Source organism: Anolis carolinensis, chromosome 1 (assembly GCF_035594765.1).
Source record: "Anolis carolinensis isolate JA03-04 chromosome 1, rAnoCar3.1.pri, whole genome shotgun sequence".
NCBI lineage: Eukaryota > Metazoa > Chordata > Lepidosauria > Squamata > Dactyloidae > Anolis > Anolis carolinensis.
The window spans coordinates 229,329,992-229,351,748 of record NC_085841.1 but is presented as its reverse complement, the minus strand read 5'-3'; the positions used below and the strand labels follow the sequence as shown (position 1 = coordinate 229,351,748).

Here is a 21,757-nt window from a genome sequence, read left to right as displayed (position 1 = left end):
CCATCCTTGCTATTAAGCAAACTGATTGGTATGAGCCTCCCATGGTTAATTTTCCTCCGTAATGGCTGCAACTTGCAGCTGAGCCCATATGATGTTGCAAAATCATTTATGCAAGGTAACACTTGCTTAGGATGCCTGCTCTGCTTTCTGAGTGATGTCAGACCCTCCCCAACATATACTGTAATATTCTATACTATAGTACCCACCTCTCACGCATTTCCTGTTTCTCTCTCCAGAATCATGAGAACTATTAATTTGCCTTTCTAAGTAAACTATCGACCAATTTTAAACCTTTGTCTCTAGTAGAGAATAGTCGATGGAGTAAGCTTGCCATAGTTCTTGTGAACTGGGTTGTTATTGGTGTGTCATTGGTTCTGTCACCATTCTTTGGTTTTGTCTTGCCATTTACCCCTATTTTCAAATGCAAAATTAACACACAGAAATTTCCTTATCAGGACTCAGCAAATAGGTGATTCTTGTTCTTCTCTCTGCTGATTATACAGAAACTGTGTGCCATTTTTGAGATTGGAAAAAAAGTCTGTCCTCAGATGTTGACCGAGTAACTATTGGAACATTTGTTTGATTGTGTTTACTTTCCAATTTAAAATTATCACTTGCCATTTGCGCAGAGTACTCTGGAAACCCCTTCCCCAAAAGCCCCCTAAGTGATATGTTCTTTGGCTAGGAAGCTAAAGGAGTGTTTACAGTAATTTATTTGGAAATAGTATAATGTATTGTCAGTAAGAACTGTACCTTTGAAAAAGTTTAAAAGTTAAGTATATTTAATGATGCCTAACATATTTTATTGGCTGTGTTTAACAAAAGGCACTAGGCTGCAGTTGTTTTTGACAAGCATGAAAACATCACAGCATGAGACTGCAAAAGGAATTATGTAGAGAAATTACAAGTGATCCATCTCTCAATGAATTATCCACCTCAATAGCCTGCAGAACTCAGCTACCAATTAACACCTACTTTATTACATGTTGGGATGTACTTAATAACTTTCATGTGTTTATGCACTATTACCTTGACTGATGCCTCTTGTACAATTAGGCATAATTGGCATATCAATATGCAAAAGTTAAAAGGATTAACCCTCTTAAAACTAATGAGCATTTCTGTATCCAGCTGCTAAATGAGACAAAATTAGCATTTTTCACTTTTGGGCAGGATTTTATCATGCAGTTTCTCATTGTTGGTATTACCTTGTTACATAACTTTCAGGGTTTTTTGGGGGGCGGGGGGAGAGAATATGTGGGGATGATAAAAAGAAAAAGGATTATAAAAAGTTGCGCCAGGCACAAACATTTGCTGCTGGCTTTTCCATAAGCATAACAGTTGCAATTTATGTTCTTTTGTACAGAGCCGAAAAAGTTGTGTTTTCTTAGCAGCTAATTATAGAGAGGCAGGGTATGTCATTTCACCATGCAAACTTGGCTCTGATATAATAGATTGAAAGCTTGCCATGCTCCTAATTTCCACGCTCTTTCTAGTATTTTCATTTCTCTCTCCTTTACCAAGGCAGAATTTTCTCATTAGATATTGACAGAACAAAAAGTATTTTGGCATATTTGCTTGAACAAGCCTCTTAAATGCCTGGCGAAAGGCACTCGGAAAAGGCCAAAGACTTAAACAAAAATCCAGACATTTCAAAATGTATCTCCAGAAACTAAAAATATATACATTAATTGATATTATATGAATGTCAACATACCAGAGGTAGGGAAGTGTGATTCATAATAGTTTTTATGAAAGACTTTTTCCTGTTTCTCTGTCCTGTGTATTTGAAATAATAAATGGCAATCTTTTTATTTTCTAAGTTAGCACACATTGTATTACAATTTGTGGCTTTTGAGAAACCCTGTTGCTCTTTACATTGGGCAAGACACGGAAAACATAGATAAATAGCCAGAGCAAAATGCAACTGTATAACAGGAAGCAAAGCAAAAGAAGCTAGATTTTTCTATAATTAGTTTCATGACAAGACACACAGCACTTTTGCATAGTTTAATTCGTGACAATTCTGCAATTTCCACTTCACATACTTATGTGCATTTTAGAATGGGACCTCTATCTATGTGCACACTTGTTTCACAAAATTTAGTGTAAGCCACATCACTATTACAGAAAATATATTTTAAAATATATTCCATGTTTATTAGACCATAGGAAGAACCTTAATAGACTTGACAAAGGCCTTTTCTAAATCCAAAGTTAATCCATAATTTAAATCACTCACTCCAAAATTCAATACTCTGTTCACTCTGGTTCATTGGAAATGCACTATGATCGTGTATTTTAAAGGCTGCAGTATTCTAACCATACATTGGTTTTATATATGTTTGTCATCTGATCAATTAACAAATTCCTAATTAATTTTAGGTGATAAATAAATTTATGGCACAAGTAGTGGTCATCTTAGACAAAAGAATTGCCCTTTAACCCACCTTGGAAAAGAATAGTGCTTCTGCCCTCCATTATATATAAGTGAACCATTGCAAAACTTACATTATGGGTTAAATGTAGTTATTTTTCAGCTAGGGTAAACTACTGAATCAATACAAATTTATTACCTCAGCGCTTATGTAAATTGCATTGATTCAGTGCATATATTGTAGATGTAGCTAACAATTGGATTTAACCCGCTTTTAACAGAACCAAAAAAAAATAGTTACTCTTATCAAAATGTATGCAGATTTAATTGATTAATCAATCAATAAAGATTCAACAATCAAAAGAAAATTCAAGAAATAATTGGATGGCATGTTTACATCTGTTACTATATTGTGAACTTTTCACTCCGGGCAAAATCTTTTCTATATCAGTAGACACTTTGGAAGCTGTTTCTAACAATACCAAAATAAATAGATCAATAAATTAATTAATCTTAAAAAAATAAGATGCATATATAAGTAGGTACAACAAACCAGGTCAATTTGAAATAGCAGAACATTATTTGTGTATAGGGTTATATTTTCTGGCATTTAGGGCTCTACTCAGATGAAGCATGCCTAGGCTCTTGTGGTCAACCTGTTTCCATCCCTATGTATGAGAAGAAAGGTGGAAGTTACATATATAGTGTTTGTTATGAAACATCTGAGGTTTGATCTGAATAGAAAGTGTGGTTCCAGTTGGGACCACAGAACAATGAATAGTTTTCCTAACTGAAGATGCCATGCTACTAAGGCTATTCTGTGATAGAAAAGGATATTAATAGGTCGTCCTAAGATTGGCCATTGGTTCTATTAAGCATAGCCTTTCTTGGTTTTCCTGTTAATATGTGATCCCTCAGTGTCCATGAATATTTACTATTTTCTTTTAAACCTCAAAGAGGTGAATTTGGTCTCATTCGATGCAAATTCAAAGCATGAAACGTCTTCTTTCATTGGTGCATAGATTAAGAATTAGAGTCTGTTTAGTCATTCCAAAATGTTAATGGATTAGCGTTCTTTGTGATGAGATGAAATAGGCTTGGTTGTCTTATTTATCTCTCTAATGCACTATCAAAGGAACAGGAGAAAATTCCCCTTTTGTTTCTCGCCTCCCCCTTTCCCACTTCAGTTACTTGTAAAACTTATGAGCAGCTAAAGAGATAAGTAAAATTGTTAAAATTACTGCCTCTTCAGTTGAGTGTAGCTTTGTGAGCCACGTCAGGAGAGGCAAGGTTGCTGTTCGTGTTTACTTCACATCAAGCTTATAGTCAAGTTTGAGGCTTTGTTTGTGGAGACTGTCCTGAAGTAGATTCTGATATTTAATTAAAATGACATTAAATCACATTGAACTGATAAGAGTTGGCATCTCAAAGAAAGGTAATTGCCCATATTGGTTTTTGTACAAAAATAGAGCTGCTTGGAAAATGTGCAGCCAACACAGACTGTCAACTCCATTTATAGATCAATATGTGAACACCATTGATCAGGCAGGCATGGTAACAGTAACACTTTGCGTTTATTTCCCGTTTTTATACTGCATTAAGGCTTACAGGATTATCAGCTTCCAAAATATTATGACTTCCGTATAAATATGTGATCTTTTTCATGTTAATTAAATGAGTCCACAGTTCTTTCAAAATGTGTTGCCAGTTCCATCATTCTCCCCCCTCTCCCCGAATACTTATAGCTGCAGGTAATTTTAGTTGAAAATGGATTATTTCCATTTTGGAAATATAGTCCAAACATATTTTTAAAAGAATATATTTTAAAGGGATGGGTGTTCTGGGGGAATGATTGTTTTTGCTCTCTTCTTTTTTCCTGGGAGAAAAATATAGACACTGACAAAAACACTTTCTCAAGCAAAGTAGAGCACATTCCTATAAGAATCTGTTGTCATACAACTTTCTACTTCAGAACATGAAACATTATACATTATAAATCTTGGTATTGGTCCATCACCTGCCACTTTCCACCTTGTTGCTTTTATTCTTTGAATTAGAGCTAGTTTTCTTATTTTGTGCCCATGGATATAGCACATCACATACGCTTTGCCTTGCTGTGTCACCATCTTGACCTTTTCATAATTTGTCATTAGACAAAATGGCAATATCCAAAGGGCAAGGGGAAATGTGACTGTCCAATTCAGTATAGAATTCAACTATTTGTTTAAAAAAAAAGTCTAGAAGTGCTGAAATGATCAATTTACCTTGAAAAGAAGAAATCAGTTTATTCTGCATTTATTCAGAGGCTCGCAGGAGCAACAGCTGTTAGAATTGATAGGCATCTGCAGGAGAATGGCACCTCTTCATTTGCTTAACAGGTCACACAAACTGCAGGACTATTGTAGCTGTTAGTTCTAGTGACTGCTGCAGTAAGTTCTCTCAGCATGTGAGTAGCTAATTTATACATGGCAGATTGAATCAAAGGATGGAATTGTGTGTCCTTTCTGGTTCTACACATTATCATATTGTGGTTCAAGCTGCTGAGACTTCCATATAGTTAAAGTAAAACACAGTAAGGTCACAACTTCACAATCAATACTGTTTGTTGTTTGCCTTGAAAAGAAGGTTATCCATTTACTGTGCCAGTACTTATTCCCATTAAATTAGCATTCATGGTGGATTAGAACACTAGTTGAATCAAAAGTCCCATGTGGACCAGATATCAGATTATTGGGGTTTCTGTATAAGCACTGCAAATCAATCAGACTGAATATTGTGCTAGGGGTAAGGTGAATTTTACCATACATTAGCAACTGATCAAAAATCCAGGAATGGAACATGTATAGCATTCACTTAGCCACTTGGCAGGTTGCTACAAAAAAAAACATCTTACCAAGTAGGGAGGGGTGAGAACTTTATTTCAGTTCATTTTGCTTCATTATTTATCAACATTTGCGAAATCTGAATGCAGGAAAAAGCGCAACTGACAGATTTGTCCATCCTATTACCAAGTGGGCATATGCACACCATATGGGATGGGTATCATTTTAAACAATCCTCCTCACTTGTTTTTTTTTTTAAAGCTTAAAGTGATCATGTACTGATTACTACGACTATTATAATATTGGTCACATGAGGGAGAATTAATGGTTGTTTTTGTGACTGTCACTCCAGACACATCTGTGTGAAGGACACTAACAAGTATGAATGGGCCCTACAGTGTCCATAAAATGGTATTTGCTGTATACAATAACACAGCAGCTCCTGTTCAGAAGTTTAACTCAATACTGCATTTCTTTTCTTATCTCTCTCCTAAATCATACTTTACTCCTATGTAACAAAAAATCAATATATCATACCAAGATAGATGAAGTAGTCAACCAAATCTTCTCTTGTTCTGGATAGTATCAACAACAAAACAACCAAATGGGGCTTTCAAGGAAAGCATTACCTTCTTCCACAACAATGCAAATTTTCATGTGTTGAAAACTTGCCCCATGTCTACGAGGGCCACATAAAATGCATTTGCCTTGAAACCTCTGTGAGCAGTCCACATGATGTATGGCTGGGTCCTAAACAGAAGCACTCCTTCCAGACATTAATTGAGCACAAGAAGAACTGGGGGTCACTCTGGAATTTCCAGTGACCTCTGGTGTATTTGACATGTGGATAGCTGAATCGAGGGTGATCCTGTGGCCACAGCTTTGTGGTGATCCTGTGGTGTATCCAGGCAACTCCAAAGCAGAAGTATTTCATGTGGTGTAGACACAGCCCTATTTGATGCTTCCAAGTAAGGCTTTGATTGGACAAAGCTTTTTTTTCCCTGCAGAATTTTACAAAGAATTCACACATTGGAATTTTACATTTCTGTTCAAATAATGCCTGTTATTGATGTTTGCCATTAGGCTGACTTAATGAGTTATGATGACCCTATGAATAAGAGACTTCCAAGAGCTTCATATAGTAACTGCCTTAGCCAGCGATTGCAAATGGAGGGCTTTGCTTTCATTCATTGACTCAAGCCACCAGTAGTGAACTCTTCCTCTTTTCCCATAACCTTTCATTTTTAAAAAAAATCATATTGTCTCATAATGTGTCAAAAGTAAAATGTGTTCAAAGTAAGACAACCTCAATTTGGTCATTTTCATTTCTAGTGAGAATTCAGGCCGGAATTGCTTTAAGACCTATTCATTTGTTTGTTTCTTTAGTAGCCCATACTCAAAATCTTCTCCAGTACCACATTTCAAATAACCTTGAGAGAAAATGTTAGAAAGTTTTCATTGCTTGTGTTCATGCCAAAATAAATATATTCATGCCAAAATAAATAATTCTTATGTCACATGTGATCATGACTTGTTAGCTTCCTTCACATTGATCTGAACCCATGGCAACCCTACATATACTCAACAGTATCACTCAGGTGTGCAGACTCAAGGATGTGGCTTATTTCAAGTAGAGTTTTCCTCCTTTACTATTACAGTACTTTGAACCTTTCTAAGCATTATTATCTTTTATAGCAAGTCATGACATCTCACGGTGTCACCAAAGTATGACAGACTCAGTTTAGTCATTTAGGCTTCTAGGGAGATATCATGGTTGATTTGTTCTAGGCCCCATTCATCTGTCTTTTTAGGAATCTGTCATACCTGCAGAACTCTGCTCCAGTAGGTAAAGGTAAAGGTTTCCCCTGACGTTAAGTCCAATCGTGTTTGACTCTGGGGGTTGGTGCTCATCTCCATTTCTAAGCCGAAGAGCCGCCATTGTCCATAGACACCTCCAAGGTCATGTGGCCAGCATGACTGCATGGAGCGCCGTTACCTTCCCGCCAGAGTGATACCTATTGATCTACTCACATTTTCATGTTTTCGAACTGCTAGGTTGGCAGAAGCTGGAGCTAACAGTGGGCGCTCACTCTGCTCCCTGGATTTGAATCTGGGACCTTTCAGTCAGCAAGTTCAGCAGCTCAGCGCTTTAACACACTGAGCCACCGGAGGCTCCTTCTGCTCCAGTACCACATCTAAAATGAATTGATTTTCTTTCCATCAGCTTCCTTTTTCATCCATCTTTCACATACATACAGAGTGATTCGGTGTACACAGTTCTGTTAAAAATGTTAACTAGCCCCTTAGTATATTGTTATAGATATTAAAAGGATGAAAGCCTTAAAATTGTGAGATTCTGTATTGTCTTAATATGCTCTAAATGATATTAATTTTTGCAAGATTTCTGCAAGAGTTAGGTAAACCGACGCCTATTCAGGTCTCTGGATTTAAAGGATAAAAGTTTTGATCAGCATCATATGGCTGTTTTCCTCTCTGTATTTTTCTTCTGTCTTAATTTTTGGAAAACTCCATTGTTACATTCCATAGCAAATAGATCTAATATTGAAAATATAAATATAATTAACTTTACATGCCTTGATGAAAGGTGGAAGCAGTGTGGCTTTCTTATTAAACCAACACAAAATATGGTATGAACTGCGGCTGCCACCCTGATGACAACGATGATGATTGCGATGATGAAGCTGATTTTCTACCAAGTTCCATTATTATTTGCTTCTAGCCAATACCAACACATGAAGGTTTTGAAAAATTCTGGTTTTTCCTCTCTCCCCAGTGTCATGAAACCACATGCTGTGAAAATCTTTTACTCTATTTACCAAGAACAAATGAGTCTTGCCAAAGGTTCTAAAAGTTTACTTCTGCTTAGATCCTTGCACATCAAAGACAGATGCAACCTTATAAATTAGCAGGCATACCATTGCAACTGCTATTTTAAACTTGAAGTTAGCAACATTCGTTTATACCTCATTGAATGCTTCCACAAATGCATAGAAGGATACATATTATTGTGGTTTTTTTTTTTTTTTGTAAAGTTAGTCCTCTGATTACTAATTTGAATCAAAAGCTCTAACCTTGTTAGCATCTGGACTTATTTCCATAATAACAACCCCTTCAGAACCTACAAAGTAATGAATAATTGACAACAAATGAAATGTTTTGATAGTTGTCGGCACAAAGCATGTTTAATGTTTTGTGTTGCTTCCTAGCTAATTATGCAGATGACACATTTGTCAGACCTTGACTGCCATTAGAAACGTGTTTCCAGAGGGGAGAAAAACAGGCTATTCATAGAGTAATTAACTAGAATGCTCAATGACCTGTGAGAGATTCAAATGGCTGCCAGTTCAGACATTGTTTTGTTACAGAAGCAGAGGGGTAATTAAAATTCCAAATTACAGTGCTATGATGAAGCATTTGTTTGTTGACAGTATACTCTTACTCTAGTTTGTTAATTCTTTTTTAAAAAATGGCTTCTAATCCATTTTATAGCTTTAGGAGTTCTGTCTTTGAATTTACTGACAACTAATATTATGGCAAATTGCTCTTTCGAGAAGTACTGCAGGCTTTGGCAGTTTCATGAAAGCACAAGGTGGGTGGGATAGAATAGCGGCTCTTTCCCCTAAACTGACATACCATGTGCTGTCGCCGAAACGCTGCTAAACTGCAGCCCATCTTGTGAAATGATATGTTCATAATTCTGCACAGAAGAATATGTCTAGTTGCAGGAGGAAGCCATTCAGAGAGAAGGATCGTAATCAAACAAATTGAGAAAGGTGTCTTAAAACATTACCGCAAAGCGTTAACAGAATCAGTACAATGATGAGCATAATTTAGGCAAATGTTCTTTACGGAAACAGATGTAGTTGAGGGGAAACGAGGGTTGTAAAGAGGAAGTATAAAAGAACGCTGCTAACTAAAACATGGCATTATTCTTCCCTGATATCATCCCTTACTTACATTTTTAACCCTCCAAATATAGAAAGGAATTGATTGAAAAAGGGCAAGGTGGTAAAGTTCTCGAACAATGAATTCCATGCAAGCGCAAGTGAAATATTTATTTACTTTGCCAAAAGTGAGAATATGGTTCTGTTAAAAAGATCTGACAGAAGTAACATGGTGTTTGATGCAGGGGAGCTGACAGCGGCATGGAGTGAGCGCTGATTATCCTGAAGACACTGTCAGCTAGGATTGATTTCTACTTTCTCCCTTTATGTAACGGTTCCTGTAATACAGCTGACCCCGAATCACGTTACCTTGTCATCTCTCTGAATGGATCAAGAAGAGATGAGCTGAAAATAGCTAGGCACTGACCTTGAACTTGCCAGAACAGTGAGAAGTGACAGTGGCTTTGTATGTGTATATGTGTGTGTGTTCAGAGCGAGAGCAAGAGAGGGGTTCATGTACAAAAGGCAACAGAGCTGCTTTGCAGTCAAGTTCACTACAGCAGCACAAGGGGGCAGAGCAGCATTAGAGATTACAGGTAAAGCTGATATTGACGTTGCTTTCTCTGTTAACTCATGCCAGTCATCTTTCTTCATTCTACTTCAGTAAAAGCTGTAAAAATCACGGAAGGCTTAAGAACCTGTATAAAATTAAAACTTCCTCTAGAATAATTTGATTAGGTCTTGTCTAGTGACCTCCCATACCTTTCAATGCCAGGTAGAGTTATATCCAGGAATTAAAACACAAATTCTAATTCTTTAGAAAATAAAATGCCAAAACTGTTACAAATGGCAGAACACCATGGTCCACTACAAAGTTGAATCATCTTTCATTCAAAACTAGCTAAAACTCGCATTTTAAATTTATTTTATTGAATTTTTACAATAAAATACAACATTAGAGTATAAAATCGTATTTTAAAATCTTGCTTTTATCTCATCCACCCTCCTGCCCTCCTCAAGTCATAGATGTTTACAAACTACTTCCCGACTTAAAAACTAGAGTTGCAAACAGGAAATTGGTTTTACATGTGAAAGGTTTTCTAAATGTCTTATACTTTGTATCTAATATTTTGTGTTATTTTAGTATGCAGAGTTTGCTTTATTATTCAGATGTCATTCATTCTCGATATCTGTCTTAGAAAAGATGCACAACACAGAATGTTGGAGAATTGTTGTAATGGTCATCTTCCCATTTACCTATTGCTTACAAATAATTACTAGTTATGTTTAGTTTTATCTGCCATATTTTTTGATGTTTAATTGTTAATGGAATCTAAGTAGCATTTGTTTCTGAAGCCCATTGCATGGAGGTGCTAGGCTTCAGTGGCTGAAATTGTAGCTGCTGACAATGCAGAAAAACACTGAATTAACCATGTTAATTAAGGATTGTAACAACGTAGCTCAACCGAGAAAAATAAAAAGATAACTATACAGTAGAAAAAAAAACCCTTACATATCAAGGTTTCTAGCAACTTGTCAAAGCCTGGGTTTAGTATTGGGTTCTACCGTTGAACCTTCTGGGGAGCTGACAGCTGGAAAGACTCTTTATGGTTTTAGTATGGTATGTGTTTTGCACTGGGTTGCTGAAGTTTCATATATTAAAAACTACAATTTCCTAGTTGGATGTTTGGCTACAGTCCTTTCCTGAACATGACAAAGAGGCTGTTGATACCATGAGGACATACATAACCTCTCCGCAAGTTATCTTGAATCTTTCAGAGCTTGGTTGTATCAAATGTATTGTACATGACATATATTTGCGTTTAAGCTTTGAGCTTCTCCGTTTCTTTGGTCCTTCAGAATCCGGCTACGCAGCTCCCTAAAAAGAATCTGTTCCTGGTTCTTATACAACTTGGTTCAAATATGTGGAGCAAGAGGGGAAAAATCCCCTCTAGAGATTTGCTCTTACTTTCATTGTGCTTTTAATAAGGGACCTTATTCCCTGGTGGTTTGGAAGTGAGTTTATTGCTACCATCTGTTTAATTGCCCTCCTAGTTTTCTTCAGGGAATCATGAAAGTATTTTACCCTGTCTTTGAATCTCTCTGGTTCTTTTAAAACACTGAGTAAAGTACACATCAATTTCCAAAGAGTATATTAAAAACTGATAAACAGCAGCATCTCCGAACTGTAAAACTCAAGGAAAACAATTTTTTAGATGAATGTTGGTTGCATGCTATCAGCAAACCCAATGTTGCTGTACAAATAAATAAAAAGACTTGTGGCTTGTTTTTTTTTATTGGTCATGCCAATTGTTATTTTTTTCTCCTGATTAGAATTACCAGTTGTTGATTTTTCTCTCCTGTCACATAATTTCTTATTAAGCACAATTTGTAGAAATAAAAGAACGGTCTTTATAAAGGCAAACTATATACGTCACTGAGATTGGCATGTTGAAAGAAAGGGTACAACTAGAGCTTAGAAAATCCCTATATTTTATCTTCTGGGGATATCTGAGCATTCCTATGCTCAGAAAACTATAAAACCTGTGGTTATATAAATGGAACTTTTGCAATGAGCTTAAGAAAAGGAAGAAAGGATGCATCCAAGAAAGTCACAGCATCACTAGCTTGTCAGACAAAATGATTTTTGGGGTATTTTTCTTATTCTTTTGCTCTTATTTGTGAGAGAAAGGAGCATGTTCTGAGTGGACAACCTTTGATGGTCACCAAATGGCTCATTTGGTGATCAAGGCTGTCCATCAACATTGTGATCCCCTCTCACAATTTTTCACTACTATTAACATAATTAGTGGCCTGGCATATTATATCTGTGTACTTTAAGGTCAGGACAGCAAAGTCTCATGCATGGACCTATAGAGAATTTAATAAAGGATCTCTGACTTCAGACTATAGATCCATGCATGAGACTTGGTTTCTCTAGGAAAGGGGGCATAGCTGTGATAGAAATAGCTTTGCTCTTATTTTCTTGAAGTTTTTAGTAAGAAATGTTGCAAACTCAACTTAAACATCAATGCAATCTGTGGGAAATGCAATAAAGATAGGAAATGTCTCCCCAAAAGAGTGCTGAATATGTAGAAATCTTTTGGTGACATTAGTTTTGTTTTATTTTTTCATTAAAATTGGGACAATCAACTCCCTTCCATGTACATGTCATGTTCAAAATGCTATTAGACTGGAGATATATAGGTACTGAAACTGAGAAGATTTGATCAAATTTCCCACAGCTAGTTTTGGGCACCTGACCTGCATAGTTTCCCACAGGGGAAAAGAAGGCTCTGTTTCTCTAAATTCCCAATGAGAAGGGACATGTGTCTCCTTGCATTGAGTTACATTACATCACATCATTTGGCACAAAGTGACCCAACGCAACATGACAGGAGGAGTAAAGAGAACAGATTCTTTTAAACCTTGGTACTTACATTTCTTCGACTACTATTAAAATGATAACAATTAAGCTATAATGAATGGAAAAGTACATGTCTTCTGTCGAACTAAGAATATAGGCTACAGGAACTTGCAAAATCATTTCAAACAGGCATTAAAAGTGCCACTAGTTAATACCTAAGTTTGCTGCAGAGATCCCTGTTGAAGATAGTTAAATTTTGCAGGTTTGATCCTTGCCTGAAGCAATCTACATTTTTACTGAATTACAGTGGATTACTGTGATACACAATTAATAATATCCTGAATGAATATTTTGAGTGGAAGGAAGAGTAAGAAGGATTTTTTTTAAAAAAAAATCCATTATTTTTGCCACACACATGGTACATTATGCAAATGTGTAGACAACACCTGCTGTAGCTTTCTACCATTTTACGGATCCTCAGTATCTCCGTGGCACTTGAGTTAACATTTTTTTATATACAGCCTTTTATGTAAGAGCCATTATACTACACCACTGAACATCCACAGATTTTGGCATCTACAAAGGTCTTGAAACCAAACCCAGTGAATACCAAGAATATGATGTCTCTGTACTGCCACCCCATGGGACAATAAAAATTGGAACAAAGGGGAAGCAGATATTTATTAGGACTTCTCCTGTTTTCTTAATTGAAATAACACCAATAATAATCTTTGGAATAAGTATTTTTAGATTGGGAAAAAATAGGTTATTAAGCGGTAGTGAGTGTATCAAGAAAAATACAAATTTGTAGAAATTCTCCAGGCATCTTTCCAGACTTGTTTGGAGATTATTCTATTTGAACCTGAGGCCTACCATACGGCATACCTGTGCCACTGAGTTATGACCATTCTACACAGGTACTAAGCTGAAATACTAAGGAAAGCCCTGGTCTGAACTCCCTCAACTTAGTGTAAGGATTACATAGTTGAGACTGAAAATCCCTATGTAATGCCTCTCTTTCCAGCTGAGCTCAACACAAAGATCCATGGATTTATCATGCATCATGGCAAATCCATGGGGGTCTTGGGGGGGGGGGGATGGATAACTTGTTGCTCCTTGGCCCACATCATCCGCCTTACATTTACCCCCATCCCACAGTGGGAAACATCACCGCCCGACTTCCCCCCATTGCTCCTATGACTAGACAGAAAGTCTTCCATATGCCACTTCCTCTCTTGTTTTGGTACAGAGCCTGACTGGAAGTCCCAGTACATCATATAATGGGCTCCATGTCAAAAGTGGAGATCAAGCGGAATATAATGGGGAAATCAGCCCATCTGATGAGGTCATTAAATGGACAATACAGAGTCACAAAAGTTAGTGCATTATCTATTATAGGGATTCTTATCTAATGTGCTTCTTATCTAATGTAATGCTTCTTAGACTCTAATGTAGAAAACTGGCATTTCCTCCCTAATTTGTGTGTGTAACGATCACCTCTTATAGGCACCTCTTATAGGCATGCATTTCTCTATTGTTTTATATAGCATTTCAAAGATGACCAAAGATTAACTTTAGGATTTATTAATTTGTGTTAAATGCAATTTTTATCCTGTATTTTTGTTTTAATTGATATATTGTATTACTGTTTTATCTTTTTATAGTGTGATTTGTATTATGTTGCCTATGTTTTGTCCTATGTTGTTTGGGCCTCTGCCCCATGTAAGCCGCCCGAATCCCCGCGGGGAGATGGTGGCGGGGTATAAATAAAGTATTATTATTATTATTATTATTATTATTATTATTATTATTATTCTAATGATGTGTAGCTTATAAAATTGTCTGTGTCTTTTTCACAGGCCATTTTCAAAGCCACTCATCCACAGCCCTGTAACTTCAATAACTCTTGTAAATTCACCACTGAAGTGACGCACAACTCTGGAGAAACTAGATCCTGTATAAGGAAGGGTTGGATGGCTTCTTTCTTCTTTTTCCATCCATTTTCATTCTTCCTCGTCTTGGGCGAGCAATGAAAATGCCCAGCATAATGCTCTGACAGGACCTAGGCTTATGTTGCAAAGTGAGTCACACATAGGGATGTTTGAAGAATATTGTGTTTGAGAATTCTAGAATAAATTGGGCTCATCTGCTCAAGTTGTTCACTCTTGTTCACACTTTCCAGGTGTTTCATCACTTTCAGTTATAATTCTGGGAAACTCTGATAAGAGAAAATGACCCCATAGCTATTTTCTTTCTTATTATAGTTGTGGGATATGAATCATATGTCCCCAGTTATGAGGTAAATGATTCATATACACAATAACAAGAAATAGCTTCTGATTTTTTATCAGATGGCAACAGTCCAGGCATTGAGCCCCTTTCTTTACTACCATAGCTGCTGATTAAAAGAAGGGATAGCAGACATTTTAAGTTGGGATAACAGCATCACAGTCCATACAAATCTGGACAGGTTATTCTAGGCAGCCACGCTATGCTACTACCTGTCATAAAGATCTTCAGTAACTTCTTGTAGATGTGAAAAATGACATGTCTTTGCCAGCCACTCATATTCCTAAGCAATTCCAGCCCTGGCTAACTTCGTGATCGCATCTCCCCCTACAAATTGGTGCGGGCTCTAAGATCTGCTAGGGAGGCCCTCCTTTCACTTCTGCCACCATCACAAGTGCGGTTGGTGGGGATGAGAGAGAGCACCTTTTTGTTGGTGGCCCCCTGACTCTGGAATGCCCTGCCCAGAGATATCAGGCAAGCCCCTACACTGTCCTCCTTCCACAGGGACCTGAAAACCTAGTGGTTTCTGCAGGTTTTCGAGCAGGATTAGTCCCTAGGCTAATTGTCAACTAGGTTGTCAACTACAACCCTGCTCTGCACTTTATCTATTTCCTGGCCCTGTAGGATTCTGTCGCACTAGTCTTTGCCTAACCATACCTAGTTGCCCATGTCCTTTCTGAAGCTCTGGTCATTGCTGTTTTGAACCCGTTGATGGAGCATATTGAAACTGGATTTTAATTTCTGTGGTTGTTTTAGTAGAATGGTATGTTCTTGTTTTACTATGTTTAACTTTGTTTTATGGTCTCCTTTTGGCAATTGAATGTTTTGCCTTATGTTGGAAACCGCCCTGAGTCCTCTTGAGGAGCTAGGGCGGTATATAAATAAATTATTATTATTATTATTATTATTACTATTACTATTGCTATTATTATTATTTCTCCCTCCAGAAATTTATCCATCTAGCACACTTCCTAATTTTCATCTGCAGACCATGCCCTATGACCCTTCCAATGGTTAGGTGGAAAGTTCAGAACTAGCTGTAATATTTTAATGAATGTGGCCTAGAATAAAATATTGCAATGGACCTGTCTTACTTCCTTAATAAAATACCACTGTTTAGGAGTTATTTCATTTACCCTACCACTATATTCCTTCTTTTCCATCATGCCAAATCCATATATAATTTATAATAGTTTGAGGGAAACAAATTCCCTTTATTGCCCCAGGTTGAACACATTCCTTTGGACAACCTATCATGGAGACCCCAATATCAATGTAATTCTCACTTCATTATTTATTACGGTTTTAGTTTCAGGTTTCGAAAACAATTAAGGAGAGCGTTTAGTATGAAAATTACCGTAATTGCTTGCTAATTGGGGTTATCTGCTTCACATTATTCAAAAAGCAAATTGTGTTGACACTTGTACCCAGAAATGATTACTTAATAAACAAAGTCAGAATGCATCACAAATAAAACACGCTGTCTGCTGATGGCTACATTTATCTGGTATGAACTGTTCCCAGGAAAGATGTTAGGGAAGATGTTTTCCCATGGTTTAAAATCACACTTAAAATGGACAATCTTTCTAAGGTTCTAGTGCATGATTCATTGCCCATAGTAATCACATAACAGAATGCTTACCAGTATTAGTATAACTATAAATGATCCCCAAAGGTTTGGATGCTTGATATTTCTGTTTTCAGAATGCCAGCATACTCTCTTTCTTAATACACTGAATTTTCTGCACCACCTCCATCAAAGGTGGTCTGTCAGTCCATTAAAAATGATAGTAGAGGGTCATGTTCTTTTGCTGAATAGGGTAGTAGACTGTGGTGCACACTGAGAGCAATGGAGGAACTTTATCTCAGAATATGAACCTGCCCCATTTTCAGGCATCTCTTTTCCTAATGTTTCCCCCTGGGGAGATAAGGTGGGTTATAAATAAAGTTTTTAAATATAATACTATCCTAGTGTCATACAGTTAGAAGTGATCATAAGGACTATCTAGCCCAAGTCCTGCCATGTGAAAACACGCAATGAAACTCTCCTGAGAACAGACCAACCCACCACTGCTCAAAAACCTCCACAGATGGTCCACCACCTTCTGAGTTTATCTATTCCACTGTCTACAGTTCTTATTGTCAGGAAGTTTCATATAAGATTTAGTATAAATCTTTTTCCTCCCAATTTGAATCCGTAAGTTCATATTGCAGTTTCAACAGCAGAAGCAACAAACGCGTTACATCTTATGCATGACTTCCTTTCAAATATTTAAAGATGTTTATGATGCATATCTCCAACTTCTCTAAATGGTAAACATACTCAAGTCCCTAAGCATTTCTTCATTAGGTTTGGTTTCCGTATCTCTGACCATCTTGGTTGCCATCCTCTTGATACACTCTAGCTTTGCAGTCAGTTCTCCACTTTAAATCCTATCTCATTTTAAATCTCTACCCTCAATTCTCTGCTTAGCATTTTCAGGGTCTAAAGTGATTGCTAGGTTGCCGAGGGTGAGGAAATCCAACCACTATCACCAAATGTTATTTTGGCTTAAGAACAACTTCTATCAGTGGATAATATTACAGATGACATGCCTCAATTTGGCCATTCAGAGCTGATCGCCATTTGGCGCTTTTTGTGGGGCCAATGTGAAACAAAAATTTACTCCATGATACGGACCAGAAGACAGCCAGGAGCAACTTCATTATGATTGCAAGTTATTAAGCCCATGTAGTCAAGCCCCTAGTAACAAACCATATTATTGTATCTGTGTGAAGAGGGAAATATTTTTAACATAGGTTTCATGGGAAGAGCATGATTTTTTAAAAAAATCTGAATGTGGCAGCAAACAGGATTGACATTTTAAGAAAACCATCCCTCATAAAGATTCTCCCATAAAATAATAACAAAATGTTTACTAAGCAAATATTTTCAATATTTAGAATATAGTTACTTGGTAATACTGAAACGAGCTTGCAAATTATTTTAAAACTAGCTTTGGTTGTAGTCACAAACATATTTATCTGAAAGTAAATCCCCTTAATCTTTGAGAGACCTATATGTAAATATGGATATGATTAGACTGTATGAATGCTTTTACACATGACACAACAAATGCAAAACCTACATTGTGAAGTGAATATAAACCTATATTGGTTTGAGTATATTTTGTGTGTATGTGTGATTTTGAAATTATTGTATCTTGTATCACTAACTTTTATATATGCTCACAAATAGCTAAGTTGAAAAAAATCCAATGCTCACACGTTATGAATACAAGTTATCCTTAACCTTTATTTTTATTTACTAGATCAGATGTTTGAACTTATTAGATAAACCATATTAGAAATAAAACTGTATTTTAAGAATATTTCACAGTGGTTTATTTCTAAACCATATTCAAAATAAAACTGTATTTTAAGAGTATTTCACAGTGGATAATGGATAGGCATATGTGTGTTACCTTCACATTACAGATAAAGGACTTCTCTGCATAGTTTCTATGCCCTGGAAATTTTTCAGAAAGTGATAGGTTCCTTTTCTATTTCTGTGATGCCATGATATTGTCCAAAGGACCCAGGGCAAGGGTAGAAGACACATTACATTTTACTCTTCAGCAGATATTATACCAAGACAGCTCTGCAACATTTATCTTTCGGTATTTGCAAGGACAGTCCTAAGTAGTAATAGAGGCAAACAGTTCATGATTAGGGTAGGGAGAAGCAAGAGCAAGCCTTCTGAATCTTTTATTGTATATAAAACAAGATTTTTGTCTAATGCCAATTTGATCTGTATCAAAATTTCATGTTTGTAGTATTAATTGATTCAGGTCACATAGTGGAACATAACAAACTGTTCTGAGTTAAACAAATATTCTGGCAGGCAAACTGAACTGAAGAGTATTATATACACAGTCTTTCAGAATTTAAGGTATTTTATTCATGAGTAAAGAAAAATGCTTTATATATTTTCACTATTTTCTTACATATGCCTAAACATCAGTAGCGTAAAAAGCAATAGACATAACTGTGTTAATTTAGTACATGTATAGCCATGTACGCACACACAAACATTTTTGTTCTTGTCTGCCTTCAAGTCATTTCTACCGGTGATTTCCCTAAGGTGAAGCTATCAGTGGGTTTTCTTGGCAAAATTTGTTCAGAAAAGGGTTGTCATTGTCTTCCCCTGAGCTTAAGAGGGTGTGACTTCCCCAAGATGGGTTTCATGACCGAGCAGATATTTGAACCCTGGTCTTCAGAGTCATAGTCCAGTACTTAGACCATGGCTGCTTTTGTCAACCCAGCCCAGGAATGCAGCTAAAATAAGAATTCTGACTCCTCAGTGAAATTTCCCTTAAATCACCACATTTTTAATACTGCAGAGAGTAGAAACGTTGAAAATCATTAACACCTAGAACTCTCATACTTGCTGTGCTTTCATTTCTCTTGGCAAATTTACCTGCCCCCTTTTTTTGTATGCCTAAACTGTATTTCTTAATACACAACTAAAGTTTAAGATACTGCAATGTTAGTAATTTATAAAGTAAAATTTCATTGGGGCAGAACTTTGATTTGGGTACAACAGCTTCCCCCATTCCTCACCCCATAGCTATATCCCTCACCTCACCATAATCTTCTAGGAGTATCCTTTGGAAAGATTCATCTGCATTGCAAGTGGCACACTATTCAAAACTCCTTTTAAAGTTTTAGTTTCTCTGTTCTTCCCCACCTATGGCCTTAACAATGCTATGTATTTCATTCTTGCTAACTCCAGGAACAACTGCAAAATCCAACAAAAAGTGAATTTTCACAGCAGTTCTTCTGTGGCCATTGATTTTCTCTCATATGTTTTTTTTCTTCACATGCCTTGCTCTCGGTGACCCTGACACTCAGCTCTGTTGTGGACTTCATAGCCCATGGCAGTTGAGTGGGGGGAGAGGAGGCATCAGCTGAGATGTGGAGCATGCATAAGGGAGAAGATGTGTAAACGACATGGCAGCTGAAGCATCTTGTTGCTCATCTGGGTTGCATGTTTGAGGAGTGAATGGGAGGTAAATTATGATATGTACGTGAATTACACTCCACGGGGTGGATGGTTTTAAGGTATATGGATGCTCAGTCACATTGCGAGGCAGAGGGCCAAAGGACAGAGTGCCTTTGGTGTCCTTGCAGTCAGATTCCATCCTTCTAGCTTAAAAGGCTGAGGATATTGGCTTAAAAAATACAAATAACAAGAGTTCATCAAGACTGGTAAAAGAAAAAGTATCAGGTTTGAAAGTGAAGTCGCCATACTGTTTTGGAAGGAAATTTAGCTTCAGCTACTGTGGTAAATAACACATGCTTGCACATTACATAGTGTACCTACAATATTGTTTTAAATATATTTGGCCCTAAAAAGAATTTCTTACCTGTCTCATGCCATTGAAAATGTATTATGCAATCAGAAATGTCTTATTTGTTGAAGCATGTGCAGCTACAGTATCTGAGTGGTAAATTTTAGAGAATAATATTCTGATCTAATCTAGGGTCTTTGTGTATCCTGAAAATATTTGTAGGACCCATCTTTGTGCCAATAGACTCCTGAGTTGCTCTTTATGCCTTTACAGTCTTCTTGTTGTTTATTTGTTGCTTGCCTTCAAGCTGTTTTTGATTAATGTGACCCTAATGCAATCCTATCATAGGGTTTTCTTTGCACGATTTGCTCAGAGAGGATCCTTTTACCTTCCTCTGAGGTTGAGAAGGTGTGAATTGCCCAAGAGCAAACACAGAAAGTTCCAAAATAAGCTATGTGGACAGCAGAATGTTTACTGGTGACTATATTATTGATTATTTAGACACTTTTATTGATATAATGTTTACCTCTTGAGTAGATCTCACCAAAAAGATGTCTTCCTTTTTCTCATCCCAACATGACATGGCTTGTGTCAGCGGGGGTGATGGGTAGCAGAGTGAAATCCAAAAATTCACCATCCCGGTTCACCTCCTTCTCTCCAGACTGTTTCCCCGTGTGGAAAACAGCACTGGATAAACTCACTCCAGCAGACGAAGTCCAACTGTTGATTAAACTTTATTTACATGATCTATATACAAATAGAATCAATTCAGTCCTTTCCTCCATGAGTGCTTGCCGAAAGCACCCATGCACACACACAGCACATTGCTCATCGCTGTTCTCCGCTCTACACAGGAAACCTTACTCCCTCGCATTCCACAGGAACCAAGATAGTACGTCCCGGTCAAAACACACTTGACCCCATTGGTCCTGTGATACATCAATCATAGCAGACTCTCATTAATTCCATAATTGTTGTATCCAGATTGATTTTAACATTTCACAATACACAATACCCTGACAGCTTGGATTGGAATTGTCTTAAGGGTTTTATAAGGAGGAAATGTTTTATGTCATACTCTGGGGGCTGATTTAACTTGGAGAGATCTGTGTACCTGGATCCAAATCAGACGACAGTAACTTAATCTTTAGTTAGCTGGGCCAAAGTGGAAGTCAGATCTGTAGTTGAGAATAAATCTCCTTGATGTTTTTTGAACAACAGTTCTTTGTTACATGTGTTATAATGATGTAGATCTGTAAATTAATATATATAGTATGTATATGCCAAGGAATCATAACCTCTGTTCACACCTCTGCAAATAAATTAGAATTCGTGAATATATTCTAATTTAGATGTTTTCTTTCCAATCTTTTTTCTTCAGAACACCTACTTGTATGTCAGAAACTGAATGTCCAAGAACATTTAAATATCTTTTCTTTTCCCCTTCTCTATGAACCTCCTAAAAGCCCCATTGTGTTGAAATGAAAGATCCTGCATTATAATTGTAGCTACTTTAGTGTAACAAGGCATGGCTTAAGGGATCAATCTCTGAAACCCACCATAAACACCATACACCAGTGCCAACCAATGGAGGCCTGCAGCATGGTCATGTGGGGCAGTTCCAGATGATGTAACCATTAGCCCCCTTCTACTGTCAAGTTCCA

The 21,757-nt window shown here is 37.0% G+C and overlaps 1 protein-coding gene and 1 long non-coding RNA gene across 4 annotated transcripts in view; one reads left to right on the top strand and one right to left on the bottom strand.

The window, feature by feature from the left end:
- LOC134294895 (uncharacterized) overlaps positions 1 to 21,409 on the bottom strand; it is a 123,367-nt gene extending 101,958 nt beyond the window's left edge. The window contains exon 1 of the long non-coding RNA XR_010001522.1: positions 20,620 to 21,409. This is a non-coding gene — a long non-coding RNA (uncharacterized LOC134294895). The remainder of the gene's footprint in view (positions 1 to 20,619) is intronic.
- The window catches only part of arhgap15 (Rho GTPase activating protein 15), a 505,752-nt gene that overhangs the window by 16,520 nt on the left and 467,475 nt on the right, over positions 1 to 21,757 (top strand). The window lies entirely within an intron of this gene.